The sequence below is a fragment of the Tinamus guttatus genome, unplaced genomic scaffold, assembly GCF_059628265.1.
Source record: "Tinamus guttatus ecotype Peru unplaced genomic scaffold, ASM5962826v1 Tinamus_guttatus_pri_ptg000028l, whole genome shotgun sequence".
Classification (NCBI taxonomy): Eukaryota; Metazoa; Chordata; class Aves; order Tinamiformes; family Tinamidae; genus Tinamus; species Tinamus guttatus.
Genome location: NW_028288562.1, coordinates 2,802,847 through 2,820,422, shown reverse-complemented (window position 1 = coordinate 2,820,422; position 17,576 = coordinate 2,802,847).

Sequence of the window (17,576 nt, the reverse complement as noted above, 5' to 3'; positions counted from 1 at the left end):
AGATTTAGGTGGTTTGTTATTATGTCTGTCTTGTAACATAAGGGAACTTTCATTGGCCTGAAAACTGCTACGGTAGTTGTGGATTTGTTTGGTTTGCTGGTTTGGAGAAAATTTTGGAGGAAGACAGTGAATTTATCTTCTGGCTTTGAGTGCAGCATGAGGTGATATTTTTTTTGTTCCCCTGTTCTCCTCTGGAAGTAGAGGAAAAAGCCAATTAATGGTAATGTCTTCATCTATGTATAATGTCTTTTAGGGTTTTGCTAGTCTTCGGTCAAACGAAGGCAGATATTCGTAGTATATTTTGATCTTTAAATGATAGCAGCCTAAAGGAAGCTTAGTCCCTGGTAATGGAGCTGCAGTTGAATCAGGCTTTTAAATCTGCCTCTGAGATACTTGAGTGTTTGTGTGTGCTGAGGTGGATTCTAACATTTCCTTGCATGCTTTATAAGAAATGTGTGTCTTAAATAGACATATTTGGTTTACAGTGAAGTGGTATTGTGTTCACTTCTAAATCTTCTTTTTTATCTATGAAGCATTTACTAGGCATCTAACCACACTGTGCTCAGTGTCAGTTGAAAAGCAGGACTAAATGTTGGAGGTGGAGAGAGCTGAGGCTATTTGTGTTCTGGTTTCTGTTGTTGCAAGTGTAAATGCCCGTCCTGATTCTGCCAGTGTACAAATGGAGTCTGGTTGTCTGTGTTGAATAGCACCATCTGCAGCAGACTAGTAATTCCTGCCTACTACTTTCCAACTTACAGTTAAAGTAAGCTCCTCAAGCTCCATTTCTCTGAACTACTCTTCACTGTCATAAATCTCAAGTTGAGCAATGATTTTAATGGCTTTGCTCTTTTCTAATACTCTAGTATGCGTGTATGCATACCCTAAATCAGTAAATCTGTGCTTACGAAAAAGTAAAGATAAATCGGTCTCCTGAGCGGTAACACTAGATAGTCTAGGTGTATGTAATTTGGGAGTACTGGAGGAAGGCTCACTAAAATCAGCATAAAAAAATTGAGAAGTCTGTGTAATGCTACCTTTTATAAACAGCTTTGAGATTAAAGTGTGTGCTGTTGGGAGAAGGGATAGTATTTAATTTCACTGAGAGACTGAATAGAGCATTAGTCAGGGTGACTGCAGGATGTTTGCTGGAAGGATCACTGGTGTTTTTAGTGTGGTCTCAGGTTTTGAGTCTGAACTTGCTTAAGCAGATTCACTGACTTGGGACTAGCTTGCACGTAAACTTGCAGTGGGTCAATTTGAGGCCATTCACTGTGCTCAGATAACTCTTTTTGGGAGACTTGAGTGAAAAATGAATTGCATTCTTCCTTTATCAAATATCTAACCTGTGCCTTTGTCATTGCCAGAAGAAACAAGTGGCCGTGAATTTATCTTTCTGTAATGTATATAATCACTTTGTGCTTCATACTCCATGTTCTCCTGATTATATTAGTGTGGTTTGTGTCTTTATAGTATGGAAGGAAGCTGAGAGCTTTCCATTCTGCACATTAATAAAATGGCCACAGGGTCATAAGAAGGAAAAAGCAGTTTAACGTTAAATTTAATTCTCTAGCTGTAACTAAAAATATGTAATGTATGTAACTAAACTTCCAGCCCCGTGGGTAGCCATTGTCAAAATGTTGGTGTTTTAGAAAGACTAAGAAGACTAAAGAATAAATGTTTGAAGCTTCTGTTCTGAATCGTTCTTAAATGGTGCAAAAGCTGTACAGTAAGAAAGCAAGGCAAAAACCAATGCAAAAAACAGATATGTCAGAATTGGCAAAATAAGAGCCTCTGAGGAAGGAGAGAAAGATGAGGATGATCTGTCAGTTAACATGTTTGGGGTGTGCTCCAAGTATTGCGCTGTGCCATGTTCCTGGATTGTCCCTTTTTGTTTGCCTGCTACACTGTCACTGTCGGGCATTTCAGGCTGTTTCTAGCTCAGGAAACGTAAATTTAAGTGAGTTACCAAAATTCTGGGAATTCGGAATAATAGTTTGTAGCAAAGCTTGAACTGAATGAAAAACTTTTATAATGGTACTTTTCCTACAGAAAAGCTTGAAAAAATATTTTGGGCTCCATTGCACCCTTACTAAAAGGGGAAGGAAAAGATTGCATTGCATTTTAACACAGTAAAGTGGGTGGCCTTGTTAGTGGTATTAGAATCTGTGCGATATAACCTCTTGTTTCTGAGGAGCTGCTCCTTGGAGTCTGGGCATGGTAGCTTTAAACCTAGATTTTAAAGAACATCCTGCATAGGAGTACAGAATTAAAACAGTGGCTTCAGTTAAACCTGTAGTTTTCTGACCACCAAGCCCTGCAACTTGGCATGACTTCGTGTCAATTCATTTCTCTCTTCAGGTAGTCATTAAGTTCTACAGTTTTTGACTAGGTTTTAACTAGCTCTTACAGTAGTAAAGTTTGTGCCTTTTGATACTGGCCAAGATGTTGTCTTGTTTGGAAACTGAGACTGTTAAAAGATTTTACTTTAGATGATGTAATGGAGTAGTTGAGATTTTTTTCTAATACTTTCTGCTTGTATGTGAGCTTCTGTCTCCTTTCCCGTGCTACCTGCTAAGAAATGGGAAAAGCAAATAAAAATAACATCAAAAGTAAGAGAGAGTTGATACCCGACCGTTTCATTTCAAGACATTCTCTACTTGTCTAACTGGAACTGAAGGGCAAGTGTACAGAGTGTCTAAGCAAGCAGCATGGAGGCAGCTGTGTCTTAGCTGTCGAGTGTACCTGGTTGCACCCCTGCTATTGCTTCAAAGCTCCTGAAGCTGCCGAACTTTGAAGTCTTTTCTTTTTGATCTCTTTGCAGGAGCCCTTGCCAGGAGAGCTGCGTGAATATTGCCCTTGAGCTCAGAAGGAGTTTTGTGTTTTCCAGGCAGCGCTGGCTCTGACACTGCAGCATAGCTTGTAATAAGCACTTAGGTTTGTTCTTATGCAGAGTAAAACCCGTGGTCGCTGCTCTTGCCTAGTGGCTGTTGGGCGCTTTGCCAGATGACTGTGGGGTGCCCTGCTAGCCCTTGGGCTTGAAATACAACAGATGTCCAGATGCAGCGTGCGAGATGGGGCTGAGCACATGACAGTTGTTATGCTCTTAGCTTGCTAATTTGTGTGATGCCTTAAATGTAAAAACATCCTAGCTGATGTCTGTTGGTATCTATTGCCTGCTCAACAGATATAACTCAGTTTTTTTCATTCCCTGCTAGTGCAGGGCCTGTGATAAACAGAACCAGGAATTTGTGGGGTTTATGACTTTGTCCTTTTCACCTCCCATTTTCTAAATTGTGTTCCCTTACAAACTTGATTTTTTTAATAACAAGGGGACAAATTACATGTTTTAGTCGCTGTTTCCTTTTGTTGCTGTGGTATTGTGTGAAATTAAGGGTGTTGCTAATGTCAGGTATAGGCTGAAGGACTTTTTAATCTATAGTGATGATAGTATGATAATGTAAAAAATGGTGCTTAAGAGTGTGTGTGTGTGTATCAAAGCAAAAGGACTTTTTTTTTTCAAGATAGAAAACAAAACTGACTTTTTCTGAAAGCTTTCTTCACATAGGCAACTTTCTATAATGAATTTTGGGGTTTCACTTACACAGTTCAGGTCAGTCATTTTTCCTTATGTCGTGTGCCTATTAAAAAAAAATGTTAGCAAGGAATTGGAGCCAATCTCATAAGCAAGTTTCACCATTCTTCGGATGAGCTAGTTTTCTGATAGAACCTTATTTTCCTCTGCATATATGGGACAGTTAACCTAGTGTGTCTTACCCATGCAAATACGCAGAGAATACAGGAAACAGGTACTGCTTTGTAGCTGGAATGGAAATAAAGCTTCCGAGGATTTGAATGTCTCAGCTTCATGACTGTGTATGGAATGTTGAGAAATGCAAAGCAAAGATAAATGCATAAACCACCTCTTTGAAATGTGTGTGCTTTTCAGTTTGCTGCAGCTTGCATGCTGTGAGGCTCCTGCACCTTGCCTGCCCATCGTCTCCTTGCAAATGACGTTTACGCACTGCACTTGCGAAAATGCTGCTGGCTGCTCTTCCCTTTCCTGCCATAGCTTCTCTAGTAGGAAAGAATAGTAAGATAAAGTCTAAATATTCTTGTAAATTGGTAACAGCTCTCAGGAAACTGGCTGATATCTTAATAGGAGCTCGTGTTCTAGTTCTGCCACCCTGTTGATGCTCAATAGCTGGAGAGGATTTAGTCCATGAATGGGTTGAACCATTAAGGGCTTTAAGTACAAAAGAAAAAAGACTTTTCCGTTATATTATTACACAGCTATAGACTTGTCCCTACCATGATAATTAGATCCAAAACTAGATGCTTGACTCCACTGTAAACTCACTTTGCTACACAGCCTCATGGGCACATTGGTGAAGTGGGTCCCTTCCTGTGCAACGAGGACAGCCACCACATTCTGATGGGGCTGGAGAAGCTGCTTCCATTCCTCCTTGGGCATGGAGGAGCCATCCCTGAGCTTGTTCCCAAAGGCAACTGAGACATGCCTGCAGGCTGGCCTCTGGAAAGAGGTACGGAGGTACGTACCAAACCGCTCGGGTCAAAACAGCAGCAGTAGCAACAACAAAAAAGATGCCCTAAAGTTTTGTAGTCATTAGTAGAGGAGGGACCTTCCTGTCTGCACAGACTGCAAGGGAGCAAAGGGTAGAGCTGAGATTTTACAAAGTCATTTTGGGGGTGAAGGTCAAGCTGAAGTGTAGGCAATACCAGCCTCAGGTAGCAAGCGGTGTGATTTTAAAATGAATTCTGTCTTTCTCAATCTCATGGTGGAAGTTGGATGTTTCCAAACTATTTTTTGTTGTTATAAACACTGTTCTACAGTTCTGATTTTTACTGTTTTGGAGTACTTGGGCAGGGTACCCTGGTGAACACCTGAACTAGTTGTACTTGCTAAGCTTTTCCTATGGATTAAGAGCTTGAGACGGTCAGTTTTCGTTTTTTATCCTCTAAGGAAGTTATGCACTGTAGCTATACTTTAGTATAATACAGGCTTGGGCCTGAGGCACTTCATATGCTAGGGCACCATTTCTGCCAATTATAGGGCTTTTAATATCTTGATACATAAATATTCCTCCTAGCTGGTTGAATATTAAATGTTCTGTCAGAACATGATAGTTATGAACTGAACTCCACCCTGACAACCTTTCCTTATTTATGTTCTTGAGGCTACAGCTGCATTACCATGAAGCATATGGCTTAGGGTAATCTCCAGTAAAATTGCCTTGTGGCAGCTCGGTCCTGCCCCTCTCTACAGCAGACTTCTTGTGGTTTCCTCACACTTGTAGTGCTAGGGCAATTTGGGGTTTCTGAAATGCTGCTATGTACCTTACTGTAATAGAGTTGATCTTCTCCTTTAGCCTCTTCTATTTTTTTTTTGCCCACACTGTGTCTCTTTTGAAAGGCCTTCCCTCTCTAGAGGTTCCCCCCAGCATCAGTGAGCCCTGCTCAGCGCTAGTTTTCCTGGCACTGTCAGAGTGCTAAAATGTTGGGCTAATTCTGGAGTAGCGTGTCCATAAACGTGCCCCTGGCCTGGGCCAGGAGGCCTCTGCAGGCCCAGCTCTGCAGTGGCCCCCTCTCCCTTGGTGAGGAAGAGAAAATGCCTGGCTGCACAGTAAAGGTATTTAGGGATGATTTCTTTTTCCCCTAAAAAAGCTGAGTTGTGGCCTTCCATGGGGAGCACACACAGTTGTAACAGTCCTTCATGCTTTTGCTGTGTAACTCCTGTTGGGCGGAGCTGGCAGCGGAAGGAGGAGGCCAAAAGGCTGGTGGGCACATGCCCAAGGAACATGAAACTGTGACTCAGCAGCGAGCGGCTCCTGCTGTAGCTAATAAATCAACCTGAAAAGCTATAAAAATCTATAGGGTTTTATTTCTCCTGAACAAAATTCCTCCCATGTACAAGTCTGAGCCTCAATAGCTGAGGTTTCCTTTTCAGACCAAAGTTTCCTCCCTTGCTCTGTGTGTTTTGGAGGCTTGGGTGAGCTCGGCTTTCACAATTTGTCCCATTTGGCTAAAGTAGTGTGACAGTCCTTGGCGCACCCCGGGGGCACCACTTGCCCCAGCCTTCCCATGAGGGCTCACTAGCCAAAATGCCTCTGGCACCAGCTTTGCGCTGTGGCTGCTCCTGTGGTAGTGGTAGCCTAATGCCAGAGTCTTTTAGTTTAAAATGCAGCTATAAAAAGCCCTTTACTGAACGTAAAGCTTGAAAATACTTCAGAGATACAGCACACATGAGCTGTTCCTTGTGTTGGCATCAGGGCAGGTGACTCGTAGGATGGTTTGAGTGAGCGTGGCCCCAGCATGGGCTCTGCTAAGGGAAGGAGGGGACGCGAGGCCGTGTGACAGGCGGGTGAGCCCCTGTGCGCGTGCTGGCCTGAAATGGGGCATGTGCCGCACGGTGCCTTCGGGCGGCCTCATGCTGCGGTGGTGGCGGCGTTGCCGAGGCCATAGGAAGGAGCTGCAGTGTGAAGGGGGGGGACCGTGGCTCTCCCCGAGGCTGCGGCAGCTCCTTGGTGGTGCAGAGGTCACAGGAGTTTGGAGGATCCAGGGATGTGCTCTAGGCTCAGACACCTCCCGGGGTCAGTGTGCTGGTGACATGGGCTAGAAAAGCCCAAATCCAGCTAGGCTGCCAAGTCCCTCTCCCTGCCTTGAGAGCCCTCCCTGTCTTGAGCATTTCCCTGCACAAGACAGAGCTGAGCTGCTGAGGGAACGCAGCTGGGGATCCTGTAGGAAAGGGTGCTGGAGAACCGTTCCAGGGGCACGTATCCCTTCAGATATGTATCCTCAACAGACCAGGAGCTAGGCCTGTTAAATAATTGGATGTTAATGCTTGCAAGAGTGTGTTTTCCAGGGGCAGGTCTCCAGCTATCATTTGCCCTTATTACCATAGGAAACTTCAAACAGCAGATACCCACGTGGAAGTAGGCCCTTGACGTGGCAGTCATAGCCCTGCGTCCCAAACGGACCTTGGAAATCCCCTCAAAAGCTCAGGAGATGTGAAGCACAAGCCTTCCCTTTCCCCAGCAATTGCTGTCCCATTTGTTTGCCAGGTTGTTTAGGGTCACAAAGCCCTCACTGTGCTTTTCCAGGCAGCTATTGCTCTGATCCCCCTCCTTAAACTGCAATTCAAACTGTTTGCCTGGAAACATTAGCAGGCCTCAGGCGCTGCAGGGAATAGGGTGGGTTTTAGTTCTTCCTGTGTGATGAAATCCAGGATTTGTTTAGTCTCTGGAGACAGTTTAAAAAGAAAAGTTTAAAAAGAAAAAAATGGGTTATTACTGTTAATAGGGCTACAAAACTGATACTTTATTACTTGAAACATCTCATGCAGAAAATTGCCTTTCTGACTCACTTGGAGCTTTGCTGTTGGCCTTGCCTGCGTGTAGGCATTGTACTTGGTCATGACTATGTTAACCTTGGGCCTGGCAGCAAAAATGTCCTCCACGGAGCTGGTTAGGAGGTCAACCTGGCCTAGTGTCCTCTCTCCAGCAGCTGCTGGTGGTAGAGAGTTAGAAAGCAAAGTTTAAGAAATGAAAGTTGCGTTGTGGTCTTTTCTCTGGGACACTTTCTCAACTTCGGGCCAAAATAAAAGGTTTCTAAACTGTAATGTTTAACAGGTACTGATGTATCTGCTTCCATTAACTTGGCTACTCCCTTTTTGAATAGATTTGTAATGTTGGTATTAAATGATCTCAACTTAAGGCCAGCTTCATTATGCACAGTGAGAAGGAAGTTCTGCCTTCTGTATCATTACCTGCTGTGGGAGTTTCATACAAACACCTGTCTCATATTGAACTTCCAAATTATGATAAAGCTACAACTTCATATATTAATCTTGACTTTCCATGGTTTTTAACTACTTTCTGTGTAAGTCCTATTTATGGCTTAGTTTGGTTCTCCTTTTGTGTTGGGTTGCTGCTGGCTTCCAGGGGCTGAGTCTTAGAAATCAGACTAACAACCTGTGTCCTCCTAGGTGTGGGGAAAATTCAACCACACAATTTCGATAAGAGTATGGAGGGGAGAAGACAGACAGGCAAGCTTGTAAATAGTAGACTGTAAATAGGATGGAGTTGCAGAAGCAGAAAAACAGATTTTGAACTAGAAAGAGCAGCTCTCGCTGATATGTAGCAGTGTTTCATATGTTACCAGGCGGAGTGCACCTTGCTTGACAGGGAGCATTGGGCTCCTTTCAAACAAGTCTCATTTTTTGGACCCTGTACATAGCTGGTTCATTAAGCCTGGATTTACCTTGGCAGAGCTCTCATAGTTACTGTGTGTTCTTCAATTTTCTGCCTCTGTCCTCTTTCAGTCAGAAATAAATGCATTTAAATGGTGTATATTTTTCAAAGGGGCCCGTGTTTGCATTCATTGTGTCTGCTCTTTGCAGACGGCCCTGCTGGTTCCCCTGGACTGCAGGCACCTTCTGCCCTCGTAAATGAACTGGCCGTAAACCAAAGGAGCTGAATTTCCTCATGCTGGGCATTTTGCCATGGAAAGCCGGCGCTGGCGGCCTCCATGCTGTTGTCAAATAGACAAGGTCTGGAGAGGAGTGACTTCCTCCTCAAAAATAAATAAATAACAGGCAGCTCAGAGGTTTTTAGGGGCTGCAATAACTCTCCCTTTCAACACTGGCTTTCTGGCTGGCTGACCTCTGTGGATGTTCTGATTTTCATCTTCTGTACATTGAAACTCTGTTCTATCCTGGGCAACAGAAAACTGGAAAATTAACAATCGTGAATTTGCAAGAGTAATTTGCAAGTATTAGACATAATTAGCGGGAGAAGACTTTTTTCTTATTGTTCTGAAATAAGTTAGTTCATGGTGGCACTTGCAGGAAGGAAGTGCAGTTGATGATAGCTACTAATATGTATAAAGAATCACTGCCAACATTTTGCTTTGGGGGGAATCTGACGTGTCCCTGGACTCTGAATTTCAGGTGCGTAAAGTTTCTGTTTTGGGGGAAAAGTTGGGTCTGCAGAGGAGTAAAAGCCTAGCGCTGGTGTGATGGCTGTAATTCTCCTATGTTAAAAAAAAATCACGTTATACTTTATATCTGGTCATCTCCTGGAATAAAACTTCATTGTATCTTCTCAGACATATTTACTCAGCTGGAAATACTTCCAGAACAGGTTGTCCTTTGCTTATGGATGAGTTTAACCAATAAGAGAAGTTGAATGACCGTGTTTCCTCTTGCCTCCATGAACTTAACTTTCACTCATCTCTTTAATCTATTAATTAAGTTCGTCTTGAAGTTAAACATCAGGGATTCAGCTTCTTATAGCAGCTTGATTTTTTTTAATATAAACTTTTTACTCAGAGTAAAGAGATAAATCTTTCAAGAATTAATAGAAGATACAATGAAATGATAATCTCAGCTATGATCCACTATTTTAAAATAAAGTGGGGAGATTATAAGATTTATAGATATACTAAGCTTGCATTTTATTTCAAATTGTGTTTAATTCAGTTAACTGCATTTGTCGTATGGGCCTAGTTGTTACATGGGGATTGAGCTGAGTGTCTACTTTAGACAAGATTCCTTAAAAGAGGAGACCTGCAGCATAAGGGCACACCAGAAACTGCAATGTGCACTAGATTCAAAAGCTAAGTGTGACAGCTGAGCGTGGCTGCTGCTGAGTCATGGCAATAGCTCAGCCCTGGGTGGTTTGAACCGAGGTTCAAAGGGGCAAGAGGCACCTTTCTGCATGAGAAGGTGAGAAGGGGGAGGTCCTGCAGGCCCAGCCAGGGCTGCCTCACGCTTGTGGTTGGAGCTGCAGCGGGGAAAAGGCTCCTGGCTGTTGGGTTTGTGGCCTTCGTGGCGCTGAGTCAAGCTGTGGTTTTCTGACTCGATGCTTACTGTGCTTATTAAAACACCTGAGCTGCTTCTCCACTGCCAGGTAGTACTGAGGGTGCGAGCAAATGTTCCTGTAAGGAACCCTTTGTTGAGGGGTTGTGCTCATATGGCCCTGCTTCTTGCTGCTCTCTCATCTTCCCTAGATGTGATTTAGACCTCCCTGCGCTGCCTTCGACACGGGGGACACGCAAAATACAGTAGTGAATATGGACACAGTGTGGATGGATGAACTTCCAATTTTCTTCCTGCAGCCCTTTATGTTAAAACCTGGCCCAGAAGCCAAGAGAAAAGGGACATGAAAGCACAAGACTGAGTTTTTTTTTCCCTACCCCCCACATAACCAGTGCTGCCCACCCTCTTCCCATGGCCTTCAGCAAATGTCTATCCGTCATAGGAAATGGCTGCAGGGGAAAAAATAATGCAGCAATGTACGTTTCATGGCTTCAGGCAGCCTTCCTGAGGGAGGAGGGAAGGAAGGATGTGCTTCCTGCTCTCTGCTGTCGGGGTGCCCATCTGCTTGGGGGAAAAAGCCATGTTCTTGGAGCGCAGCCGGCCGTTCCCTGCTGAGGACGGAGTCGTGTGCGGCTTCAGCGTGAGCCGTGTGGAGCAGAGCACCTTGTGGAGCCAACCAGTTGCTCTACCCAGTTAAGAACCAGCCTCAGGCAGACGTGGGTCTTGAGTGGTGGCGTTTGGATGCGCCTGGAGCTGCTCTGGGGCCGGAGGGGGAAGGTGAGGAGGGTTCTTGGCCCCTCCCTGTGCTGGGCCACCACATGCTGGTGGAGACAGAAAACAGGTGCGCGGGAGAAAGATGCTACTCAAACAGTTAATGCACCTAAAGGTGAAGTAGGAGGTGAGTGTCAGGGTGCATCTGTCACCACCGGCGCAATGTGTCTCGCCGGCCCTTTGCTCCAGCACCTGCCTTGAAGTTTCCATGGCTTTCTGCTGGCTTCTGTTCTGGAATTTACTGCTTCTGATGTGCTTTTTCCCTCTTGTGCTTAGAGAGCAGGCACAGCTTAGGCTGGTCAAGCAGTAATTAACTTTTGCTGGTTGAAAATTAACTAAAACAGTGCTATTTTTTCCCCTGGGCTGGTGGCAGCAGGGCTGAGGAGGTGTCCAGCATCCGAGGCTCAGGGTTTGTTAACGCCGTGAAGAACCAAGTGACCCAAGGTGAGCTCTCCTTGTGCTCTGTCCGCCTTGGAGGTGCTTCCAGGGCCAGGCCTTGGCATGGAGGCACCAGGGACATTGAAGTGGCTTTGCCTCTGCTAGTTGTATCCTGCTTTTTGCTTTGGCTTGGTGTTTGCTTTTGGGATTTGCTTTTGTTTTTTTGACATGCTAAGTATCTGTAACCTTGTTGGTGCCTATCACCAGGATTGCATCACGGTGCTTTTGGCTTTTTTGGTGGTGGGCAGCAGTTTAGTTTTCTTCCCAGATATTGAGCAGTTGGGCCAATGACCTCTTCCTGAAATCCCGTGTGAGATCAGCTTTCCATGCCAAAACCGCCGCTGTGTGACAGTTTGCTGAGGGGTGCCCACCAGGTAATGCTCAGCTCTGTTATCCCAACTGGGCCGGGAGATGTCAGGTATGGCCGGAAACCCCTGCGGGCCACGGAAGGGGTCTGAGCATGGGGTGTCTTTGCATCTCCTCACAGGCAGCATGGAGTAGAAGGCTATTTTCCTTCCTGGCATTAGGGGGAGCACATCTGTTAGGAGACTACATGCTTATATATAAAAATACATATATATATATATATGCACGCAAGGAGTTTCAAACCTTTTAATTTCTGTTTAAGCCCCTTCACTCATCATAGTCTCTTCACAAACACCTATCACCAGTAACAAAGCTCCTGTAGATACATGAGTGTGTAGGACCTTGCTCTTGGAGACGTCAGGCAGTGAGGAGGGGTGGGAAAGGATGGTCTGATGATGCTTTGGGCACGTAGAAAGAAGCAGACCAGGGTGGCATGAGGAGTTGCTGAAGCAGGGCTGGGACTGGGGCAAGAGCAGAGCAGGTGGCTGTGAGCTGGTAGTGACGCGTTGGACTCGGTTTCTGAAGAGACCAGAGGGCACGCGGCAGCCGGGGTCAGCTCTTGCCGAGGACGTGACCGCCTGCAGAGCACAGACGTTTCGGGTTGCCTTCTGCCAGGTTTGCCGGGACGCGGCAGGGAGGCGCTGCCGTCGGGGAGCCTTCTGGCGGGAAGGCGCAGGAGGATGGCAGGAGCATGAGGCAAACGGTTATTTATGGGGAGGGGAAGAGATGTGCGTGAGGACATCTGCTCTGAGGAGCTGCTTCAGAAATAGCCACAGGGGAAAGGGTTTGCAGAGCACTGGGGCAACCCCCGCAGCGTGGCGCGAGGGGCGACAGCAGCAGGGCCTGGTGGGCAGGCAGCCCCCCAACAGCCTTGGGGCCACACACACTTATCCTCATTCCAGATCAGCCCTGCACCAGTGTCTGTGTTTCACAACCCAAAGGAGGTGCTATTTCCATATTTTCTGCCCAGGAAAATTCACAGTTGTACTCCTTGCTGTCTCCTAAGTCATCAGCTTTTAAGCTCAAGCGTTTGCAAAAGAGCCCCGTTCTTCACTGTTCTGCAATATGGAGCAGGGTGATGCGTACTGAGATACGAACACATCCTTAAGGTGAGGCCTTCTTCCCTTGGAGTTACGAAAAAGCAGATAGAGATGTTTGGAAGGAGGATGCTCCTGTCTAGCGTGCTAGAGCTGCACGGCAGGAGATGTCTGTGCTGGGGAGGAAGGCTGGTTCAACGGCTCCCTTTAGACCAGGGAGAGGAAATGTCAGCTAAAGGCCAACACAAACGTGACCAAAACAGCTCGTTTGGGAAGTTCAGCCTCCCCGTGTCCTTGGAACAGGACTTTGATGAAGTATTTGTGATGAATTTGCATCCGTATCTACTTTCCAATTGGGGGTAGGAGAATTGATGACAAATATCTCTTAAAAGCAGCAACCAGATGTCTTTCCCCTGCTGCTTTTTTTTTTTAAGCTATCCATCACAGATGAGAGAAACATTACACGAATAGAAGTACAAGAATGAGATATAGTAGCTGATATCACTAGTAGGAAACGGCTGTATTTCTTCTGCCTGCTGTGGCTGTCGGGAAGTCCTGCTGACGGAGCTGACTTGACTGGAAAATCCTCTAGCTGGAGGGAAGTGCTCCCCTCTGTTCTCTCGGCAGTGCTGTGTTTTCTGATAAAGAGCTAACGCATTCACAGAAATTCGCTCATGCTGCTTTAACCACTTGGAATGAAACTCTGTTCTCAGCTACAGCACAAGGTAACTAACTGCTTGGCCTTTTGCAGATTTACTCCCTGTTTAATATCTCTGATACTAAGTACACTTAGGTAGTATCTTTAGACTTGTTGTTATAGGTGTAGTACTTGAATCTATAGTTGGGTAAACAGGTAATTGGATTTATGGTTTAATTCACATTGAAACTAATGGTCACTTAAAGTCCAGGCTGCTTAGGTCATCCTACTGGATACCTGTGCCAAGGTAAGTTGAACCTACAGAATCTGCATGCACCTGCTTTTAAGGAGACATCATCTTCAAAGTATGGACATGGCTTTTAAAATATGAACTTCTCTATACTGGGCTGCATACTTTGAGGTGTATGTGTATATATCTATATACATTTTTAACTTTGAGTGAAAAGTATGTTTTGCTGTTTCAGTATCTCTGCAGGCCCTTTTTGTGTGCATTGGCAACCATACCAAAAATACAAACCATGGTTCAGTCAGATTTGGAAGGTAGCGGTTTTATTGCAGCTTGGCCTAGGCACAGGATTTTTTCCACATAGCTGTTTGCATCCTTCTGTGTTTCTCCATGCTGTTGGACTGCATCCTTCTGCTTTCCACCTTGCCACCCTGTTTGGCTTGCACATCTCTTTGCCTGCTCTGAATGGGACCTGAGTGTGTTGCTCCACTCTGTTGTGCCTCTCCTTTAGACAAGCTCTCCTCTGCTGAGGAGCTAGAAGAAAACTGCCACAGGGATGAAGCCACACTGTGGGGAGAAAAGCAGTGTTTGAAAAGCACCCTAAGCAGGCAACCCGTGAATGGCTCCAGTGTGGCCATGCCTCAAGTCCAGCAACCAAAATGTAACAATGACTGCAAACTCCTGGAGCCCCCCTTGTCCCAGGCTAGCGAAAAGCAGCCTTGTGTTTGGCATGGGGACTTGCTGAAGCTGGGAAGGATTGGGTGAAACACTCCTTGGTGCCTCCGCAAGCGCCCGAGGCCGCGCCGTGCGCCAGTGCAACGTGCTGCGAGGTGACCAGGACTCGTCTCCGCCACCGCGTTAAGGGGTAATACAGAGTTGGAGGTAGGAATCTGGCACTTCTGGAGTCTGAACTTATATCTGCATTAAATGGAGTGGTTCCATATCAGAAGGAATGAAAGGGAAGGGGGACTCCCCACATAATGGTTTTAGTAGCCACTGATTCAGGACTGCATGCAAATTTGTGTCTCTTTTGTACACACTAATCTAAGTGGGTAAGTTTTTATCTCTTTAAGTTTTGTCATTGTCCTTTGTACAGAACAGTGGTAATCCATCCACTGAGTGACCATTACTGCTGCTTGGTAGTTTCATTTAAGTAATTTTTCTCCTGTTAGAAGCTTTCATTACTTTTGAAAAAGCAGTTCAGTACTCACCCAAAAGTCACTAACCAATGTTAGCCGTAATAGTAACTAGTAATCATGTTTGTGAATGAATTAAAAAGATTTGAGTCATTCTTGTGGAAAGCTGAATTCACACTCAAGACTGGGATAAATACATGTAGTTCACCTGAGGTGAGCATTATTTACGACAATGCTGTGTTTGGTCCTGGAAACACAAATCTTAGAACTTCTTTTAAACCTAAAAAACTTCTGTCATCAGTGGTCACTAATAGTTTGCTAAGCAGCAGCCTAAGTGTTTTCAGGGTTGCAAGAATATCAAACATAAACAAAGAGCTAATGATAAGTAGACTGAAAAATATTCTGGAGGTAGATAGTATCTCTGACTTCATAAATATTATGTTTAGCTATAGAGCAGAAAGTCCTATTGCTACTCTGTGTAGCAAAAAAAAAAAAAAAAAAAAAAAAAAAGTATTGCCATCATATGAATTTCAACTGAAATAGTAGTGTTCAGAAAATCATCAGACTTTGGGACAGGGATGTTGAACTTTTCTTGGTCTGCGACTGTCTCACTCTGTGGCTGTGTTGAGATTAGCAATGCGATGGCTCACGGAGCCGCAGTCTTCAGTATGCAGCGCAGCCACTTCTCATCTTCAGTCACTCAGACTTGCATTTCTTTTTTTTCCCTGGAAAATGTCGAAGAATTCATAGATCAAAACTCAGGATTTGACACAAAGACAGAGGTACTGGATTTGAGAGAAAATCAAATTGAGGAATTGGGACAAGATCTCTTTACTTGTTGGGTAGTAAGAATTTAGTCTGCAACAATATCCCTTTTAAGATACCAGCTTCTCAAACTTCCTGCACTTGCTAACATTAGACTTGGTCCATCTTTGGTCAGAAGAAACCTGTTAATCCAGATGGAACTTTTTTTTCCTGCATCAGGAGTAAATCAAAACATTGTCTGGTATTAGGAAGCACTAAGCTACTAGAAACATTTGTCATTAAAATATTGCTCATTAGTACTCCTGTGACTAGTCGTACAAATGATAAAGGCACTGTACTTGAGTAGCTGTCTCACCAATACTGCAAGGAAAGATAATGTTATCTACTTGCTCCTGCTCAGCATTGCCTTAGGCTTTCGTGCCAAAATGTCATGCTGCAGTTGAGCATTGACTGATAACTTAAATGAATTTAAAGCTCATCAACTTCCAGATATAGGTGGCCACAGAATGCAAGGAGTGATCCAGAAGTGACGGCTCAAAGCCAAAGGATTTTCTTTTTATTAATATTTCTGTTTGCTTGGGATAGGAGACAAAATACGTTTGTAAACCCCAAAGGGCTGCAGGTGCAGAAAACTGCTCCAGCTGGCACTTGGAATGATCGGAAAGATCAATTACCTCCAGCAAAGCTCTTCTCCTGCCTTCGCCCTCTGGTTGCTCATTTTTGGGGCTCATCAGGAGCTGTATATACAAAAAAGGAATTAAAAAGACTGGGGTTCTGTGGTCAGTACCAGCTTCCAGTGAGCAGTCTCAGCACTTGCTCTAGAAGCCCTAAATTTGTCTTAACCCATCAGATGGGACAACGTGAGGTGCTTTTGACTTTCAAGTGACATTTTTTTGCTAATCGTGCTCTTCTAGATTGAAAGCACAAAGTCATGTAGTATGATGTATCTTTCTTTTTGAAGTTGAGTTGTTGACTGGGAATGAACGGACGGATAAGTAAATTATTGGAGAGGGCTAATGAATGAATTGGGCTAAATATTATTCTGTGTTATTTTCCTGTTGCCTATGGAGCATTAAAAACTCTACAGGGTGCCAACATGTGGCGTTGGTAGGGTGTTGTGACAGTAACACACTAAATGTTTGTACAGGTTGTCATCGATATTTGAAATCACTTGTAAAAACAGCACCTTAATATAATACACTGTTACCATGCCATACTCCGAGTGGCGGTATGCTTTTACTTTTTGGTACAGAAACTATGTGGTGTTTGCTCTTTTCTGTTTGCTTTTTAGTCTTTCTTATGGATGGTCTCACAAAGACACTGCATGAACGATACAGGGATAATGCTCAGATGGTAAAATATGGGTACGTTTAGCACAGGTAAGATGCATTGTACGTTACATTATCATATTCATAGTTAAATATGCTGCTTATTTGCTTTTCGTGATGCTTTCCTCTAAGATGCCAAACGCCTAGGAGCCTTGACAGATTAATGTTTCTTTCTCCATCAAAAAAAAAAAAGCTTATGTTCAAGGGCCTAGAGCCAACACGAAGTGATGAACCAAGGACTATCTTTTGTAGCTCAAGATCATGCTATTGAAGCATGTTGTCTCTACAACCTTGTGGAAATGAAAACCAGAGATGTAATTTGCCATTGGCTAGAAGCTTTCTTTTGGAAGCTGGACAGCTGGACCAGGAAACTCGGGCAGCTTGAAACACTGACACAACATCCTTCAGCACGGAAACGGTAGGTGCATTAATTCCAGATTGCGTGGATCCTGAATTCTGTGTAGCACGTTATTGAATCTGTAAAGTCGCATGGCTTAGTTATATTAAAGATTCAAAGTCCTTACAAACTCTGGAAAAGATGGTAAAATAGTTGTTCCCACTGATGTGAAGGCATTCCTCCCAAACCACCCCCCACCACAACCATGGGTTTGCTCCTTCTTAAGACCAAAGCCAACCTCATGTCACAACCGCTGTCCTGGTTTCACCACCCAGCTATCTGGTGGGGTCCCCTCCTTTCTGTTCCCCATTCTGGACTGCCTGGATGCTTTCATTTTTATTTATTTATTTATTTTTGCTGCTTTTACTGCCTGGCCAGGCACCCCTGGAACATCCATGCAGAGCGAGGAGCAGCCAGGTCATCTCAAATCTTGCACCTGTATTTACAAATCCACTCTTAAGATAAAACATAAAAAGAGTAAAAACTCGTCAGTTACCATTATTTTTACTGGCTTTTTTTTTTTTTTTTTCGAGAAACGACTGCATTTTCCCCCGTGCCCCAACAGCGGCGTGGGGCCCCGCCGCCCCCCATCATTACGTAACGGCGGCAGCGGCCATCC